The sequence below is a fragment of the Trematomus bernacchii genome, unplaced genomic scaffold (genome assembly GCF_902827165.1).
Source record: "Trematomus bernacchii unplaced genomic scaffold, fTreBer1.1, whole genome shotgun sequence".
Classification (NCBI taxonomy): Eukaryota; Metazoa; Chordata; class Actinopteri; order Perciformes; family Nototheniidae; genus Trematomus; species Trematomus bernacchii.
This window is the reverse complement of record NW_022987648.1, coordinates 9,865,276-9,883,928: the sequence shown is the minus strand read 5'-3', so window position 1 is coordinate 9,883,928 and position 18,653 is coordinate 9,865,276. Positions and strand designations below refer to the sequence as shown.

The 18,653-nt window shown below is 40.2% G+C and overlaps 1 protein-coding gene across 3 annotated transcripts in view; it reads right to left on the bottom strand.

Moving 5' to 3' along the window:
* The window catches only part of LOC117485939 (histone deacetylase 4-like), a 164,002-nt gene that overhangs the window by 107,760 nt on the left and 37,589 nt on the right, over nucleotides 1–18,653 (bottom strand). Inside the window, exon 1 of one of the 3 annotated variants that reach the window (XM_034134646.1) lies at nucleotides 7,927–7,972. The exons of the other annotated variants lie outside the window; for them this stretch is intronic. The gene's annotated coding sequence lies outside the window, so the exon portion shown is untranslated. Of the gene's footprint in view, nucleotides 1–7,926; nucleotides 7,973–18,653 lie in introns of those variants that run through there. 3 annotated transcript variants of the gene reach the window in all.

The following is an 18,653-nucleotide window of genomic DNA, read 5'->3' as shown; positions in this document are numbered from 1 at the left end:
ACTTGTGATAGTCGGACATGACAACCTGTGCAGCCCATGTATTGATTCCATCCGATAGCTGCTATAATAACAAACAAAACGTCTGCCTGCTCTCCACAATGATCAATAACAGCGAACGGATGGTCAAAGTAAGGTACAAATAAACAGAATCACACGAAGCCTGGTTAGTGTTGCCTGACTTTATAAAGTGTGTTTTTTTTTATAAGTGTGTGGTTGCCTTCTAGTCACTTTGCTCAGCGCTACTGCTTGTAGGCAGGCATGACGAGACTCTTCAGTCGACCCATGTTCAGGGGAGGTGGGTTTAGTTTCCTGCACGCCTCGACGTAAGAGAGACGTAAGCGACGCCGCCTCTTAGCTCCGAAGCTCTTGCTTCTAGACCGACAATTTTTTGGAGCTGGAAGTGAACCGGATTCCGGAGCTAAGAGGCGGCGCCGCTGCGGTGTGAACAGGAAAAACCGGTACTTTTCAGGCTCCAGCTCCGAGCCGGCGCTGAACACGCGTTGGTGTGAAAGGGGCATAACAGAATCACAGTCCTGACATATTGTTTTCCATTAAAATTGCAATGTTATTGCATGGCCGCTATCGTACATAAGGTTTTTTTGTTGAAAATAATGCCTCTGTGACGTTAATGAAAGCAGATAAGACTCAACCATATTGTGAAGATGATGAAAAAAACATAAATTGGCCCCAAAAAATGCTCTAAACCCAGCAGAGTTGCAAAGTTGAAGATCATTATTGCCATTGGGAACTGAAACCAAACCAATTGACATTGCTTGATCATTTGATTCATTCCATTTTTTTCTTTTCATTTTTTTTTCTTTAAATCGACCCTCAACTTTTAATAATAATAATAATAATACATTTGATTTATATAGCACACTTTAAAAACAACGTCATCTCAAGGTGCTTCACAAAGCTATAAGGAACAATAAGTAAAAAGTTATCTAAAGGAGCATATTTGATAAAATATGGCAACATTAGTACATTATGGTAGGCTATGGGCCATCACTTAGAACTAATCATGCAGATTATGATATAAGCAAGATAGGTTGAACAAATTCAGTCTTAATCAAGATGGATGTTCCTCAATATATGGTAAGATTCCAATGGAAGCAGATTGAAAACAAATACATACCAGTCCTGTTAAAAAGAACAAGCTTCCTTATACACAAAAACAAACACAAGAAAGGCAGACAGGTGAGAAAACATGATCAATTTAAACAAATCCACCAACAAACCCATCTAACAGTGCAGCCCAGCAATATAGCTGTTGCAATAAATACAGTTTTGTGTATAAATACATATTTCTCCAGGGAGGAAAAGCTAAGACTTGTCCTATAACTGATGGCTGAGTGTGATGCAAACATAGCTTAAACTTGACAGAAAAATTAGGGGAGTTCGAGAAACAAAAAGGAAACAATAAAAAAAATTGGAACGGTTTGAAATATAAAAAGGTACACAGAAAAAAGCGACATGGAGGCAGAGAGAATTGTCATGAATACAGTAAGCAAAGGGGGTGTGCTCATGTCCCACAGCCTCAGGTGCTGCTGGCAGGAGTGCATGTCGGGGTCAGGGTTAGAGTGACACACTACACGTCTTCCAGGAATAGTGTGTGTTGTGACCGATAAAGTGGCTGAATAAATAGCAGAAGTGTTGAGTTGCCACTCGTACTGCAATGGTTGGCTCAGCTGGAAATCAACCTGTTGGGTGCTATATTGGGTTTATTACTGGACTATATAAAAATGTGACAATTATACGCATTTCTACTAAAGACTTAACATTGTGATCAATTAATCAGTCATTTTTAAGGCCTTAATTCTCTCCTAATACCATTACCAATTTTTCAGATGTTTAAACAAATGCCTGAAAGGTAGATAAATGTTGTCATTTTGACAAATGTTTTGAGTGAAAAATATAAGGAAAGTGCAATAATCGAATCTGCATTTTAATTTGGGGCGATCCATGACCATATTCAAATGGAAAAGTTGTTATAGTAGTAGTGCCCTGCTGTATAGTGGACAAAGTTAAAATGTTCACTTAAATTTCACTTACAAGTGAAAATATAACAAACATTTGAACCTGATCATCCATTATAACAAGAATTTTTCAAGACACAATAAGAGTGAAAATGTTAAAGTTTCATTTCAAATGCCGTTTGTACGGTTATTTCATGGACTTTACCTGCTGGAGAATTTGAATGCTATTGTGGAGTCCCCTATGGGCTTCCATACTTTTCAGCGCGTCTGTTTGAGTTCTGTGTTTACAAATTCCAAACCTAAAGTGTAAATCCTAAGCTTAATGTGCAGGAAATGTTCTTAGCAAACAGAATGTGTTTATAAAAATGACTGATGATTCTAATTGCTGCAGAAGCAGAGTGCTTGTGTTGAGAGTGAAGGGGGCTGCTAACATCCTTTAGAGTTCAGCAGCTGATGGCCTCCTCCCCTTTGCCTGCCAACTCTGTTTTGCTTCCAACATCTGTCTTCCCATCCGGCAGAATGTGTCCGATCAGTAGCTGTCCCACACTAATAAAATGCATCCAGAGGGAGAAAGAAAAAGCTTCAAAGGCATTCCTCCAGTTGATATGGGAGCCTCCCCAAATCCCCAGGTTCCCTCCTGTCTCCATTTTCAGCACAAACACACACACTCTCTGTGTGTGTGTGTGTGTGTGTGTGTGTGTGTGTGTGTGTGTGTGTGTGTGTGTGTGTGTGTGGTGTGTGTGTGTGTGTGTGGTGTGTGTGTGTGTGTGTGTGTGTGTGTGTGTGTGTGTGGTGTGGTGTGTGTGTGTGGTGTGTGTGTGTGTGTGTGTGTGTGTGTGTGTGTGTGTGTGTGTGTGTGTGTGTGTGTGTGTGTGTGTGTGTGTGTGTGTGTGTGTGTGTGTGTGTGTGTGTGTGACACCTCAAAATCACACTCCTTTCTCCTAAATCCAGCTGCTCTACTCTAATCTCACTTTTCCCTTCCCATAGAGCACCATATTTCTTAAGAAGACCTACACAAAAAAAAAGGCTAGGGACACCCTGCTCTACTTTTAGCTTTGCTTGGCTCTGTCACTTTCCATAGATATTCAAGCAGAGCGAACAAATTGCTACAGGAAATATTTTATCTGTTTAGCGTCCAGCAATTTAAACGTGAGCAAATTATGTTCCTAGAACAAACAATTGAAGCCTGATCATTATGGTCCCTTCTGAATGCAAGAAGCGTTATTCATAGGAGACGGGTTGAGCTATTTTCAAAAGATTTAAGAATTCTATGGCAGTCAATGGATACGAGAAAGGTTCAAATGTTTATTCGAATGGGAGGATCTGTTGAGTTTATACATGTAAAGGTTTATAACTGTTTTGATACTTTTTGCCAAATAGAGGGGAGCATGAATGAGTCCTAAAACCTGACTTGGCATTTGACCAACTGCTCGATATTCAGTTGGATGCCTGAAATTAGATATATGGTTTACAAAAGCTTAAGAGATTTCACATTTGTTTTCTACAACATAACATAAGCGGTAAATATTGCACTGTTTAATGTCTGATAATACTATGTGTCATAAAATGACGGTTGCTAACAAGTTGCTAAATGAGACTACAAAATGTCACATTGAGCGTTAGCCATCTTTAGCTTAGCAGTGTTGACATGAAGTCATGCAACAGTATTGTAGTTTTTTCATAGCCTAATGTAAGCTTTTTATTCCTGGTCGAATACATTTAAACTTCAACAATTACAAAGTTGGCGTTATGATGTGGAATTGATCCTGCTTGTGCAATGTGTAAGTATCCTAAGAGTTTGTTTGCCACAGAGGTTATTTCCCCAAATATTTCTAAATCTTATAGAAAAATCCCATTGACTTTTTGTAGAAGGGACCGTTGCAATCTTTAATGCCAACTCTTTACCAAAGACACAAATATGCCACAAAATATTGCTTACGGTAAAGGTAAGCCACGACAATATAACTGCTAATTAGTTGAGTCCCATTTCAAACTGTTGTGAAAACACGGCCATGTGTACAAGTCGTGAACTGCTGGAACATTCCTGGAAAGAGGAATAACAGCACAGCAGAAATAATCCAAACACATCAGCGTTATGCCACACAAGAAAGAAATCCTGCACAAGTGGGCAAGGTGTCAATTATAAGTTATCCACCACAAAGCAGTTTTCTAAGTTGGGTACGAAGAGGAAGGAAGGAAGCATAAGAGGAGGATAAATAAGGTGGGTTGAAAGGGAGAAGGGCGAGGAGGAAGAAATTGGAACAGCAGTGGAACAAAATAAAATAAGGAGGTAATAAGGAGGATGTGAAATAATAGGGCTGGCCAAAGTGGAAGAACAGAGATTTAATACAACGTTGAAAGGTCGCACAATCTATAAAACAAACACCCACCTTTTTAACAGATGAATATGAACCAGAACTTTTTGATACAATAAGCCAGTGCATTCCCAGTAATTAGGAAGGAATTTCTTACATGTGGCTCTCTCTGACGTCAATGCTGTACCTTCCCAGAGTTTGCTTTCTCTTCCCCGGCGCTGTGAATGTTTAGCGTTAGGCTGCTTTTGGCAACGCTCCTGGACTAGGGTGCTAGGGGAGGTTTAAGGGAGGAGGGTGGGGTTTCTTTGCTTGTTTAAAAAGCAAGCAAGGATGAGCATGGTAACCTCAGTTCAAGTATTTGGCTCTCCGTGTGATTTTGCACAGAGTTAAAGGTGGGGTAGGTAAGTTTGAGAAACCGGCTCGAGATACACTTTTTGTTATATTCCATGGAATGCTCTTAACATCCCGATAGCAATGAATATCTTAAGTGCTTTGACAATAAATCCATAAAAAAAATTCATCTGTGGAAGCCGTAATACTGTAAAAAGCACGACCAATCATTTTAGCCGGCCCGGCTAAAATAACTGGATGGCCTATCTGCCTGTCAGCCTTCCATCTGTGCACAAACTTATCTCGTGCCCTCATTGGTCATGTGCGCGTTCGTGTGTGTTGGAGGAGGGGCTCTATAAGGAAGTGGCAGATTTTCTCCGGTTGTGTATTTTCAAATTGTAGCGATCTCGAGCCGGTTTCTCAAACTTACCTACCCTACCTTTAATGTGTATGTTGGCATATCATTGGATCTGAGAGGTTTAAAAAGTTTGAGATATTTACAGTAAAGTGCTAAGAAGTCAGGAAACTTCAGCGACATCTTAACAAGCAGATCCTGAAGTGGATGGACTGCAGTATAAGCGATCAGCTAACAAAATTATGGCCATTTGCAAGAATATTTGGCAGTAGTTTCTGACTCTGTAGAAATCAGGGGAAGTCCTGTCTTCTCAGTTGTGAAATGTTACATTTTGATGTTGAAAAACTAAAAGGTTTCATTCAATTTAAATTAGAAAACAAAATGAAACCTAAGGATTCTCCAGGTCCAAGTTGAACTCCTCAAACAGTAACTGGGTCAATAAGTGCATCTGACACAGGTCATATTAGGTGCTCACTGCTTTGGAAGGAGGCTCAGAAATGTGACATCCTTTTGAAACACATTCAGGAAGTCATTCCTTCAGGTCCTGTAGAAAACATTTGTATAGGCATGCCAAAAGGACACAAACATATCTCCTGACTTTTGGTTTTATATTAAATCTCCTTTAACTCTTCTAAACTTAATAGAAACAAACTGAAAGTCATCTAAATACAAATAAAAACACTTTCCAATAGACATGCAGTAGAAAAAAAGCTCTAAATATAGTAATACAATATATAGTATAGCTGCATAGATCTGTGCAGATATCTCTTTTATTAGTATGGACTTATTATTGCTTCAGGCACTTCAGCAAAGAACAATTTGGGTGGAGCGATGTTCATAAAGCATGCAGTGAAAGTGAACAATGATTTTACACTGTTAGATAGGGCTGCTTGATTATGGCAAAAATCATAATCACGATTATTTTGGTCAATAATTGATATCACGATTAATAAATACGATTATTCATTGACTTTGAAAATATCCATTTATTGAACTTTAAAACAAATACAAATAATAATTTGAACAGTATCTTTTTAACTGTTGATTACCCTGAACGTATAATTAAACTGAAAAACCAATACAAAAATAGCAAAGCAAAATAATCGTTTTTTTTATTATGTTGTTTTCGTAATTGTGGCAGGCCAAAATCGTAATTGCGATTAAAATACGATTAATTGCACAGCCCTACTGTTAGATGTTAAGTTTCTTCTATTTTTTTAAAGGAATCACAACAACTCAGGGAAGGGTTAGGGTGATACTGAGAGTCTACAGCCATGCCAGAAGCATTCCTAGTAGCTCAATTGTATCAGCATGCTAACATGATAACAATTACAATGATAACATGCTAACTGTAAGAGCCATTTATGATTATAGAATTGTATTATATATCAATCATGGCATATCCTTTTTTGTATAGGAATAGGACACTGGAACACGTATATTGTCATTACACTATAATGTTAAGCAGTCGTTATGTTAACCCTTAGATGCATAAGTGGGTATTTTTTGACCCGGTGAGGTGGTTTTCTTGAAGTATCTTTGTATATTACATTTTTTTATCATTTCATATTCCAGCTATTCCTCAAAAAACACGTTTTGGATATCATGCCATTCAAATTTTAAATTTAAATGTTATACATTTTAAGAAATTGTAGTTTTTGTATTACTACCCCAAGCTTCCATAAGTGGGTAGAAAATGACCCGCATGCATTTTCTATGGAATTTGTGACAAATGACAAAAATGGCATAAAAACACATATTATTCTAATATGAGTCCTTTTTGACCCACTTATGGATGAGTGTAGGGTCCAGTCACTCGTGCATCTAAGGGTTAAGACCATCTTCAGCATGGTAGTTTGCCGTGTTGGCATGCTTAGAAAAATGCTTATTAGCAGTAAAAAGTTAATGGAAAGCCCATTAGATTTGCTGCTATTTGTTCGTACATCACATCTGGTGGTGCTAGAGATGAAGACATGCGATCACCAAAGTCAACGATGTCACGACAGTTATTTGATAGTTAATAGATGTTGAGCTATTTCAGACAGAATGCAACAAACTTGCATTGCCTTAGAGTGATGAAACTATTATGGCTAAAAATAACTTATAAAACTGATAATGGTATCTAGTATTCCTGCGCCGTAAAACAATGTGCAATGACCAAGTAAACATTGGGCCATACATTTAGTTGATGAGCTTGGACAGCATTCATTCAGCAGCTCTTAGTGGCATTAATGCAGCAGCCATCTGCTTTGTGCTGTGATCTGTGCGTGTGTGAAACTGAGACAATAGCTGAAATGCAATCAGTTATGGAGTGGCATGTGTGTGTTTGTGTGTGCATGTGTGGTTTAGGCATGCGCTCCCCAGCACGTCAGATAAAGCAGACCAAGGGATTATCTGTAATAATACTGACTCACTCAGGTTTTAGCCAGAGTTTACTGTGGGATTAGCGGGCAATCTGATGCCGAGTGGATTGCGCCGTCATTGTGATTATTATTATCATTTGTGATTTAAACTGTAAGTGTCTTTTACCAAGCGTCCCGTTTGCACAAGCATCAATAAGCACTCAAATTGATCTGACAAGTAATTAGTTGTACCTGAAGCAAGGCAAGGTACTTTCTTAGGTTTTGTTCATTTGTTTAGTTTAATAACGATTAAGGCACTATCCTTTTATTCCTATTTGTAATTTAAAAAAATATTAACTTAAAAAAGTCCTTTAGGATTTAAGGAAAAAGCTAAGAAATTTTTTATTTATTTTTTATTCAAGCTGTACGACAGCAGTTACTATTTCGAACCAAATAAGTCAAGAGATAAACATTTAAAAAAAGAGAGTTCTGTTATCATGCAGCAACACACAGACTGCTTTAAATACTCATATTCAAACACTGACCAATAATAATCTTGTAGCAAATCCATTGATATTAACACAAATGCTGAATATTTTAAGGATTACCAGAGTCTGCGAGAATTCCCAGTAAGTCCTTTTTTCTGATAACCAGAATGTTCTTGTATCCATCCTCTCCCTCCACCAAATGTCTATGGGAACATGCCAGCGGTGGGGATACTTGCTTTGGGCTTAGTTTATTTGTTTTTCCGCCTCTCTACGTGCCCGCTGCAAGTTTGCTTGAGCTCCTCCGTTGAGCCTTGTGTGTGGATTCATAGTTCCCATGCCATCTGATGTCAACAAGCTCCTTCAGCAACACTAATCCACTCCCAAAACTCCCCTAGATCAGTCAGCAGTGGCAGCAATCTGAAGGACGGCCAAGTTTCACACAAAGTCTGGTTTAAAAGTCCAGAAATCACCTCATAAAACAATATTAACATCTAACAGACGGCACTGTCCATCACAGTTTAGACTGAGAAAAAACTGAACGCAGTAAAAACTGTCGAAGCCAAAAAGGCAATATTTGCCACATAAATACTAGCGAAAAAAGAATTGCTCCCTATAAATGAAAGACGTTAATGTTTAATGTAGTTTAGGGCTTTTACGGCCTATACCTGTATCTGTGGCGATAAATATTTGATTTGCTTTTTATAAAACTGTCAATTTGGGGATTATTTTTCAGTTTGGTTTGGACACGGTATGTTTAAGGCAAACAGTCATTAGATAGTGTTCGAGATCTGAAGACGACTTGAGACAAAATAAAAGTTTTGACTGTGTATCGTACTTTTCTTGCCATCTTTGTGTACAGTTTTGAACTACCCAATGTAAGATTTAACAGGGTTTCAACATTGGCAAAAATGTGGGACGAAATAGAGAGAAGTCATGTTGGTACTTATCAGTTTGAAACGTAATGACTTCAGATTGACACTACTGGTTGAGAAATAAAAATACTTTTAAGCCTTTCAATGGAAAGATTTAAAGTTCTTAATGTGTACAACAGACTTAAGCGATTTATAGCTCAGGGATTCAGTTTTGGCGGATGCTTTTTCTGTCCAGACAACTTAACCAGAAATCGTTCAAGGTCAATCTCTTCACTCCTCTTCACTAGTGAGCAGTCCATTAGCCAGCTCATCTTTCCTTAAACTGCTGGGATATTTGGAAAGGCAGTGGTGGTGGGGATGATAGGGAGAGAAGGGGGGGGGGCGGGCTGGTCTGAGATGACAGAACTGTCAACATGGGCCTCTGACAAGGCAGAGCACTGCCATTACTTTCATGTGAGAGGATGGGTTAATTATAAGATTTGGTTTCTAATATGGAGCCTGTCAGAGGAAGTGCAGAGCTTATAACCGGTAATTAGACATAAATCGTTTGACTCAAGCAACGTGGGGATGTGGTGGAGGGGAGGGGGGTGGGGTTGAGTGTAAGATCAAGCTTTGTCTGTGGTAAAGTGTGTGGGGGGGGGGGGGTGTATCATCCCTTGGAAAAACAAACTGTAGACTTTGGATGTCTCAGCTGCATTTCATTGTAGGGTAGGTAAGTATGACTAAAATGTATACCATGGTATATTTTGAATATTGACTGGTAACATGCACAATATCATGGTAGTCATGTGTGATAATTATCATTTACAGATTTCAAATATAATCACATGATGGATTTTGCTATAAAGTGTTTTGTCAAGAGTAATGCACAGCAGTGGAAGACGGTTCATTCAGTTTGAAATCTAATATAGCTTTTATATGCCATATTGATAGAGAAACAAATACTTAAGAGTCTTTTAATGAAGCCTTTAGCATTTCATAGATTTGATTCATTTTCAAATGAAATCCTTTTTTGCTAAAAGATAAAAAAAGTGTGCTACATTCAATTGTAACATCACTAACATGTACACAGTATGGCTAGTATTTCGAATAATGTGCTATGGCTCCAAAACAGCTTGTGTCAGACTTAAAGTGTTTGTCGCCACAATACACCCACATGTTTTTGGCATGTATGCATGCAATTGTTTAAGCATAAAAGCATCATGTGTTTTTTGTCATACTAGCAGCTTGGCTTTAGGGAGAGCAATGTTGGCTATGGTGCAAAATCAAATATCTTGACAACTACTGGGTGGATTAGCTTTACACCTGGTAAGGATACACAATGAGCATATAGGATACATGTTAATGACTTTTGTGAACATTAGACCTTTCTTTAAATGTCATAAGGCTCACCCCATGAGGTTGACATTTGCAAATTTGTGTTATTTTTTTAAAACTATTGGACAGAATGGAGGCTTATGTGATTCGATTAACCACATCACACACACACACACTTGTTTAAATATAGACCTTATTGACATTCGGTGCAGAGAGTTATAACTATGGGGATCCCTAAACTTGTCATACATTTTCTAACACTGTGGTTTGTAACAAAATACCTCTAATAAACAAAATAGTCACAACAGCATCTAGTTATTTTTGCTTTCCCTGCAAAATACAAAAACAGTACAAACTGTATTTCCAAATACATCACCTAGATACTGCTGCATATCTCATAAAAACCACTTAATACGTTACTTCCAGAGAAAAAGCTGTTTTTTTCTCCAAGAAAAGCAATCTAATTGGTGGTGTCCGGTGTTTCCAAAAGTGTTCACACACTGGCCTCATAAAAACGTTGGCTTGATCGCTGCTGAAAGCCGCAGTGAGCGACGAGCTTGCTGCAGTTTTTAAGTGGCTGAGATGACAGTGGGATGACACACCGAGGCGATGAAATGTCAGGATGTGAGTCATACTAATGAAGCAGCGACTGAATAAAAGGTAGAATAAACCCCCACTGGAACACTCTCACACTAACTAATGTATTAACAGAATGACTAAACACGCTACAATCACGCCCTTTGACCGCTGGATTTTAAAGCGCCATTTCATAAAGTGTCAGTCATGACAGCTTCGCTATTCACATAAAAGAGAGAAATGAAAGGTTGTGTGAATGTGCTTTTTACACACACACACACACACACACACACACACACACACACACACACAATGATTGGCTCAGTCCCTACACCAATTTTCGCCCTCTAATTACAATTAAAATAGTCACGCTTCCGTTTCCATGAAGCATAAGAACACTAGACAGAGCTGAGAATGGCTCGCTTGTTTATTGTGGTGATGTTGACAAAAGGGCCTTCAATAACGGGGTCCTATGTCCAGCATGACCTTTGCCAGAGGGGATAAAGGAATGCCTCTTTCTCTGGCCAGAATATTAGCAGATTGCTTCCACATGCCATCTCAAGGTTCAAGGTTCTTTATTGTCAATCTGACATAGCTACAGAGTAATTATGTAGTTGAAAATCTTATGTCACAGGCTTCTCCAACAATGCAACATAATAACATAATAACAATAAGAGCAAGAGCAATACAAAAAGAATAATAGTTATAAAATAAAATAAAGTTATGATGTGGAATAGTGCAATAGAGTCTATATACAAGTTATTGGAATGATATATATATATTAGGTATTAGATACATACTACTGAGTAGCAGATGAATGTTTGAAGTTGTTTCAACAGTTCAATTTTTTAACAGTCTCACTGCCCGCGGGAAGAAACTGTCTCTGAATCTTCTTGTCCTTGCCAGGATGCTGCGGTAACGTCTGCCAGACGGCAACAGAAAGAACAGTTTGTGGCTGGGGTGATGGGGGTCTTTGATAATCCGTAGTGATTTCTTCCTGAGCCGCTGGGAGTAAAGGTCCTCCATGGATGGCAGCTCCGTCCTGGTGATGTGCTGTGCAGTTTTCACCACCCTCTGTAAAGCCTTACGATCGAGGTCGGTGCAGCTGCCGTACCAGGCCGTCATGCTGCCAGTCAGGATACTCTCTATCGTGCACCTGTAGAAGTTGCAGAGTATCCTGGAATCCATTTTGAACCTCCTCAACCTGCGGAGGAAGAAGAGCCGCTGTCGAGCTTTCTTGGTGATGGTGGTGGTGTGAAGAGACCATGTCAGGTCCTCAGTGATGTGGACCCCAAGGAACCTGAAGCTTTTGACTCTCTCCACCGTAGTCCCATTGATGGCGATGGGGGCGTGTCCCTCTCCCTGCTGTTCCCTGTAATCCACAATCAGCTCCTTTGTTTTGCTGATGTTGAGATGGAGGTTGTTATCCTGGCACCAAGATGTCAGGTTTTCGACCTCCTCTCTGTACGCCGTCTCGTCATCGTCTGTGATCTGGCCGATGACGGTCGTGTCATCAGCAAACTTCACGATGGTGTTGGAGCTGTGTGTGGCCACGCAGTCGTGGGTGAACAGGGAGTAGAGGAGAGGGCTGAGCATGCAGCCTTGAGGGGCACCGGTGTTTAGAATCAGGGTGGAGGATGTGATGTTTCCCACCCGCACTGCCTGGGGTCTGCCCTTCAGGAAATTCAGGATCCAGTCACAGAGGGCGCTGTTGAGCCCGAGCTCTCTGAGCTTGATGGCCAGCTTGGAGGGCACAATGGTATTGAATGCTGAACTGTAGTCAATGAACAGCATTCTCACATATGTGTTCCTGTTCTTCGGGTCCAGGTGTGAGAGGGCAGTGTGGAGGGTGAGGGCTATGGCGTCGTCTGTGGACCCGTTTGCTCTGTAAGCAAACTGCAGGGGGTCCAGATATTCAGGGAGGGAGGAGGTGATGAATGATTTGACTAACCGCTCAAAGCACTTCATTATGGTGGAGGTGAGTGCTACTGGGCGGTAGTCGTTGGGGCAGGTGATGATTGTCTTTTTCGGGACAGGAACGATAGTGGAATGTTTGAAGCATGTGGGGACTACAGACTGCAGCAGGGACCTGTTGAAGATGTCTGTGAACACCTCTGCCAGCTGAACTGCACACACCCTGAGAACACGGCCAGGGATGCCATCAGGTCCAGGAGCCTTGTGTGGGTTAACCCTTTTAAAGGATTTACACACATCTGCCCTATTTAAAACAAAAGGGCAGTGTAGCTCCTGGTCCCTCTGTACCTCCACAGCCCGGCTGCTCTCAAAGCGTGCAAAAAAACTGTTCAGCTCATCTGGGAGAGATGCGCACGCAGACACTCCCGCAGCACCCCCCGCTGCTCCTTTGTAGTCAGTCATTGTCCTTAGTCCCGCCCACATATTCCTAGTGTTACAGCCTTTGAAGTCAGATTCCACCTTCTCTTTGTACTGTCTCTTTGCATTTTTAATTGCTCTCCGGAGATCATACCTAGACTTCCTGTACTCCTCCAAATCTCCAGCTCTGTGCGCGCTTTCAGCTTGCAGCGCACATCGGAGTTTATCCAGGGCTTTTGATTTGGGAATGTCCGTACAGAAACCTTCGGTACCACATCATCGATGCATTTCCCAATGTAGCAGATGACAGTGTCCGTGTGTGTGTTGATGTTATTGTCCTCAAACACACTCCAATCCGTAGATGCAAAGCAATCCTGCAGTGCTGCATCTGACTCCTCGCTCCATCGTTGTACTGTCCTTGTTATCGGTCTGTCCCTTTTAAGTTTCTGCTTGTACGCAGGCAACAACAGTAGTGAGATATGGTCTGATTTGCCGAAGGGAGGGCAAGGGAGAGCCTTATATCCATTCCGGAAAGGGGAATAAACATGGTCCAGTATGTTTCCCCCGCGCGTCGGGCAGCTGATGTGTTGGTAATATTTTGGCAAAACCTTCTTCATGTTGGCGGTGTTGAAATCTCCGGCCACAACGAACGCCGCATCTGGCCGTGAAGTCTCGGTCTTATCAATAATCCCAAACAGCTGATCGAGTGCCGTGTTGTTGTCGGCGAGTGGCTGCGGGGGGACATACACTGCTGTTATCACAACAGATGTGAATTCCCTCGGCAGATGGAAGGCCCGACATGAGATCATGAGGTGCTCTAGATGTGCGGAACAGTCCGATGAAATAATCTTCACATCTGAGCACCAGTTGTTGTTAGTCATTACACACACACCGCCTCCCTTACTTTTCCCCGAGTTAGCAGTCCGGTCCTGACGAAAAATAGAGAATCCATCAGGGACAATGGCGGAGTCCGGGATAGCGGGGTTGAGCCAAGCCTCAGTGAGAATTAACACGTTACAGTTCTTAATGTCCCGTTGAAAAGCAATCCGGCTTCTGAGTTCATCTAGCTTATTTTCAATGGATTGAACATTAGCCAGAAGAATACTCGGAAGAGGGGGTCGATTCTCTCATTTCCTCAGTCTGACCAGCAGCCCGGCCCGGCACCCGCGTTTTGTCTTCTTCTTGCGTCTCTCAGGTAGAACAGCAACAGGTAGCCATGGTGAATCTCCATTGTCTGTCGGAGGGTTATTTTTGTCCACGAAGTTTCGCAATTGAAGAAGTTCCTCTCTGCTATATTGTATGGCAGAGTAGGTGCGGTCGGCTAGCATGTTGCGAACCATGTTAAAAGTAAAACGGCAAAAGTAAAATAAATATGTACAAAATACGAAATTTTATCTAGGAGATAAAACGTTCTTGGTTCAAACCCCAGTACATAAAATGCTTTTTAATGTGCTTGAAAAAAGAACATTATGGCTTTGGACGATTATTTTGTTGCTTAAGGATCCTTACTCAATGAAAAGACCCAGAACTATCCAAGTGGCAGCCATGATACAAGCCAGTCAAAGTTATCTTATTGCCAAGAAAAGGTGCTTCAATCCTCCCTTTCATATCTCCTTTAGCCTTGGGTACAGTGGAACATCCTTTACGAAAGGAAAGAAGATGTGACACAAGTCCATGATGCAGCCACATTAAAGCAAGCACTATATGGCCTTTTAAACCATTAACATGACCATCAAAATATGCAGACCATCTTGTATTTCGTACCTACGTATCAATTCATGTCAACAAAATATGTGGACAGGAGGGTGAGCAAAACTATTATTTCACTATTTCAATGGTAGCCTCTATTTTTTTTTCATATTAGGTAAATAACATATTTTATATTAAAAGTATTTAATATGCATTTTATGTAGTCAATGTGCGATGTACATTGTTGTTTAATAATGGTAGACCCACATTAACAGCATAATCCATCGCATAGTTACATATCTTATGTAAGTGAATTCTGAGTCTCTTAACTGTGGCTGTGTTTTCCTAAACTCGAATGAATTTGCCTCTGAAGATTTACTGGATGTCAAGATGTTTTCCATAGAGGTCAATGAAATAATGTTACTAAACGTGTAGAATGTAATCTTTCTTGACTATTCAACCGCAGCACTAATGTTTTGTAACAGCCTTTTTTTCATGGAAGCATAGCACAGACAACCTCAACAAGTCATGTCGATCTGACCCGGTACTAAAATTGTGTTTTGACAAACCACAAAGAGTGGGTTACGTAAAACAGGAACCATGGTAACAAACCCGTCTTTGACAATCGTCTGCTCCTTCAATAAATTGTCCCAATCTAGTGTCTTTCCAATCATACCAATCGATGTGCACTTGTGCTTCAAATAAACTCCTGCCTGCTAATGGAAATGCCTTTGCTGTTGGCCATTATGGTTTCCATCAACTCCATTTGAAGTTTTGTTAAGCTCTCTTGTTCAGGCTTTTATTTTTTAATATACATGCCTCAACCTTGCTGATAGGAAAATTCCACAGAGTGAAAGTCCACAATGAAGAACAACAACAAAGCCACTGTGTATTAAGGGCACATTACCATTACATAGGCCACCAAGGTCTGTGTGATTACATACAGGCACTGTAATCCACGACTGCTTTTAGATCACTGTCAACCTTTTTTACAGGCTCTTGACTTCATTGGTTGATGAAACAGGCTGCCTTGATCCTCTATAGACGTACTCCCTAGGTCATAATATCACTGGGCAGACCTACAACACTGACTGTTCATGGTGAGCTTAAAGCAATAGTTCTGGGTTTATAGAAAAGCCTCTATTAATTATAAACTGGCAGTTTGCTGTTGCTATGCACTAAGCCAGTGAGTCAGAGCTTCCTGGAGAACTGGTATTTTTTAATTTGTGGCATGAAATTATATTGTAAATGAGTTGTAATGCATGTATACACATACTTTCAATGATAGAAAACCATCACCAGGAACACACTGTCTGCAGAGTTTGTTTACTTGTGTTTGGCATCAGGCTGCCGAGTGTCTGGTGTAGACAAAAGGGAATAGGGGCCCCATAATGCCTGTTCTCTAAATGAATGTGTGAATAAGTATGTGAGAAAGGAAAACACCCGAGGGGCTGGACAACTTGTGTCTATTAATAGGGATTATAAATAGGAATGGGAATTTGAAAGCAAATGTATATTCGAATATTCGACCCCCCAAAAAACGGTTAACCGGTTAACCGAAATGTACCTATCCTATAAAAAAAAATTGGGTAAAAAAAAAAAATTATAACATTTTTTTTTTCGAAAAAATTTGTTTCAATAACTTTTGGAAATAAATAAATACATGTTCAAATAAGTATAGAAACCAAGTCGAATTTGTCAAATGTATTGAACTGGTGATCACAGTTCGACAGCTATAGGCCTACAGCTTTCATGTGCGGAGGCGATTCACAATCAGGCCAGCTGTAGAGAAGACCCTCCCAGCTGGAACGGAGGTTGCGGGTATAGCAAGGTATAGTATATATATATATATATATATATATATATATAAGTTTAATTTGGCATAGTTTGCACTCTACACCGCACTCACTAACCTGGTCGAAATATTTCCACACATTACTCCTTTTTGACGCCATGTCTGTTGTGTAGGACTCTTCTTAGAGTGTAAATAATTACCGGACTATGACTGGTAAAATATGTTGAATACCGGCAAAACTAAATCTCTCCTGTCAAAATGTCTATGTACTTTGCCGCCACACCCGGTTGCCAAGCAGTGCTTATTGTTGTTTAGGCTGGCCACTCATGTGTCGCGAGTGTTGACAGGGGGCGGGGGAGCACGCTCATGAACTGTTAGCGCCGGAACCTCGCAAAGGCTGCGGAGCGCATTTGCGCCGCATTTGGGCATAAGATGAGGTTTGAGTCTGCGTGATTTGCATGTAGGCAGGGGCAGCAGCCATATCATTAGCTAGAACTAGCTAGATCTGATGTATTTGGACATAAACGCGAGTGAAGTACCGGACGCGAGAGAGAGAGATCAGCACCTGCAGCTCTGCCCGCTGTGAGGGACCGGTGAGCGGAGCAAAACACACCTTTAGACGTCACCCAACACATTTAGCTATGGCACTGTCGTATACATTGAATTATTCAATTTGATAATATGTAATCAATTTAGACATCCCTCCCAAAAACATAAAAAAATACAAAATAAAAATTAATAAAAATATTCATAACTCATATTCGAATACCTGAATAATTATTCGAATACCTGAATATTCGATTAATCGTTCCCATCCCTAATTATAAATAGATCAAAAACCTAAGTATCTTTTCCTTTTCCAATCACTTATCATTAACGCCTCCTGCCTTTATTCTATATACACAACTTGAGATTCCTTTATTTATGTTCATTTCTGAGTAAAATGCACTAGTTTGGCATTTGAAGAATGAAGATGAAGAATATTATCAATAGGCTACTAGGGCTGTACCCGAATATCCGAATATTCGTTCGTTGGAGTACTATTCGGGTTTCAATTTCGTTATTCGGATATTTGTTTGTTTGTTTTGTTTTTATTCATTGAAAACTTCAATATCAACGTAAGAGCTTGTGCCTCTTCGGGTGGTGCTAACACTTAACCATAAACGTTATCGTTTACTTTCTCCGTCTTTATATGTAGATATTACTTTTCTCCGTTAATCTCTGTCACGTTGTTTCCATAGCAACAACAACTTCCTGTCAACAGCACTAACTCTCCTTCAAAATAAAAGCATGTCCATAAATAGGAAGCCAAGCCAAATTACACTTAAGACATATACAACTGCAACGAAAGTAACAAACACAATGCAATATCCTTTTCAATTTCAAAGAAGACAAATTGGGTTAAAGACATTAACAAATAACTATAAAACAACAATACTGTAGAATAACAAAATGAATGCCGTGAATAAACCGAAATACACGTGTTAAAGCGGTTCGCTGCTGATTACTATGCTACACTATTTGCTATGCAATATTACAATGGTCAAACTTTATAACATTGATAGAGGTATATTATATTAACTAACAGGGAAAGTTTTTGTATTTATTCAAAATTCTAATATACAATAAATATTGAATACTGTGAAGGTGTTTTGAATAAAATAAAATGTGTCCTAGGATGTTTACAACATAGCTTTATCTGGAGGCCTTACATGTTCCTGCCCCCCAGGTAACCTCCATTAAAAAGGCCCTGGTGTCCCGGTGTTGCTTTCTGAACCCAGTTTGCATGCCACAAACGGTCTAATTGTTCCGCCCACTCTTATGAGAGAGCATCTTTGTCAGGTCAAATAAAGATTCCCACGGGCGGATCAGCGTTTGCGTGTATTGCACGTTGCGCCAGCATCTTCCATTGCAATTTCCATGCGAGTGAAATGCTTGCTGCGAGGCTCGTCATTGCACGGATGCTCATTAGAGTGTTAGCTTCCAGTGCAATCGTGTGCAAATGACAGTGACCCTGATAGACGTGGCCACAAAGACAAGATCAGAGTCAGGGCAACAAAAGGAGATGGTAGAGCATCAGATGACCATCACTGAGATTTCAGTGAGCTGCATGAAGAGGACAGTAAGGGAAATATGGAAAGAAACAATAACTAATTCAAAATGTTCCCAAACTTTGCACTTTTTTGAATTGTCCGTACAGCCTCTTTACTCTGGCCAACATGCTCAAGAACTACAGTACCAGATAGGACCGTTAACATGGTGACGGA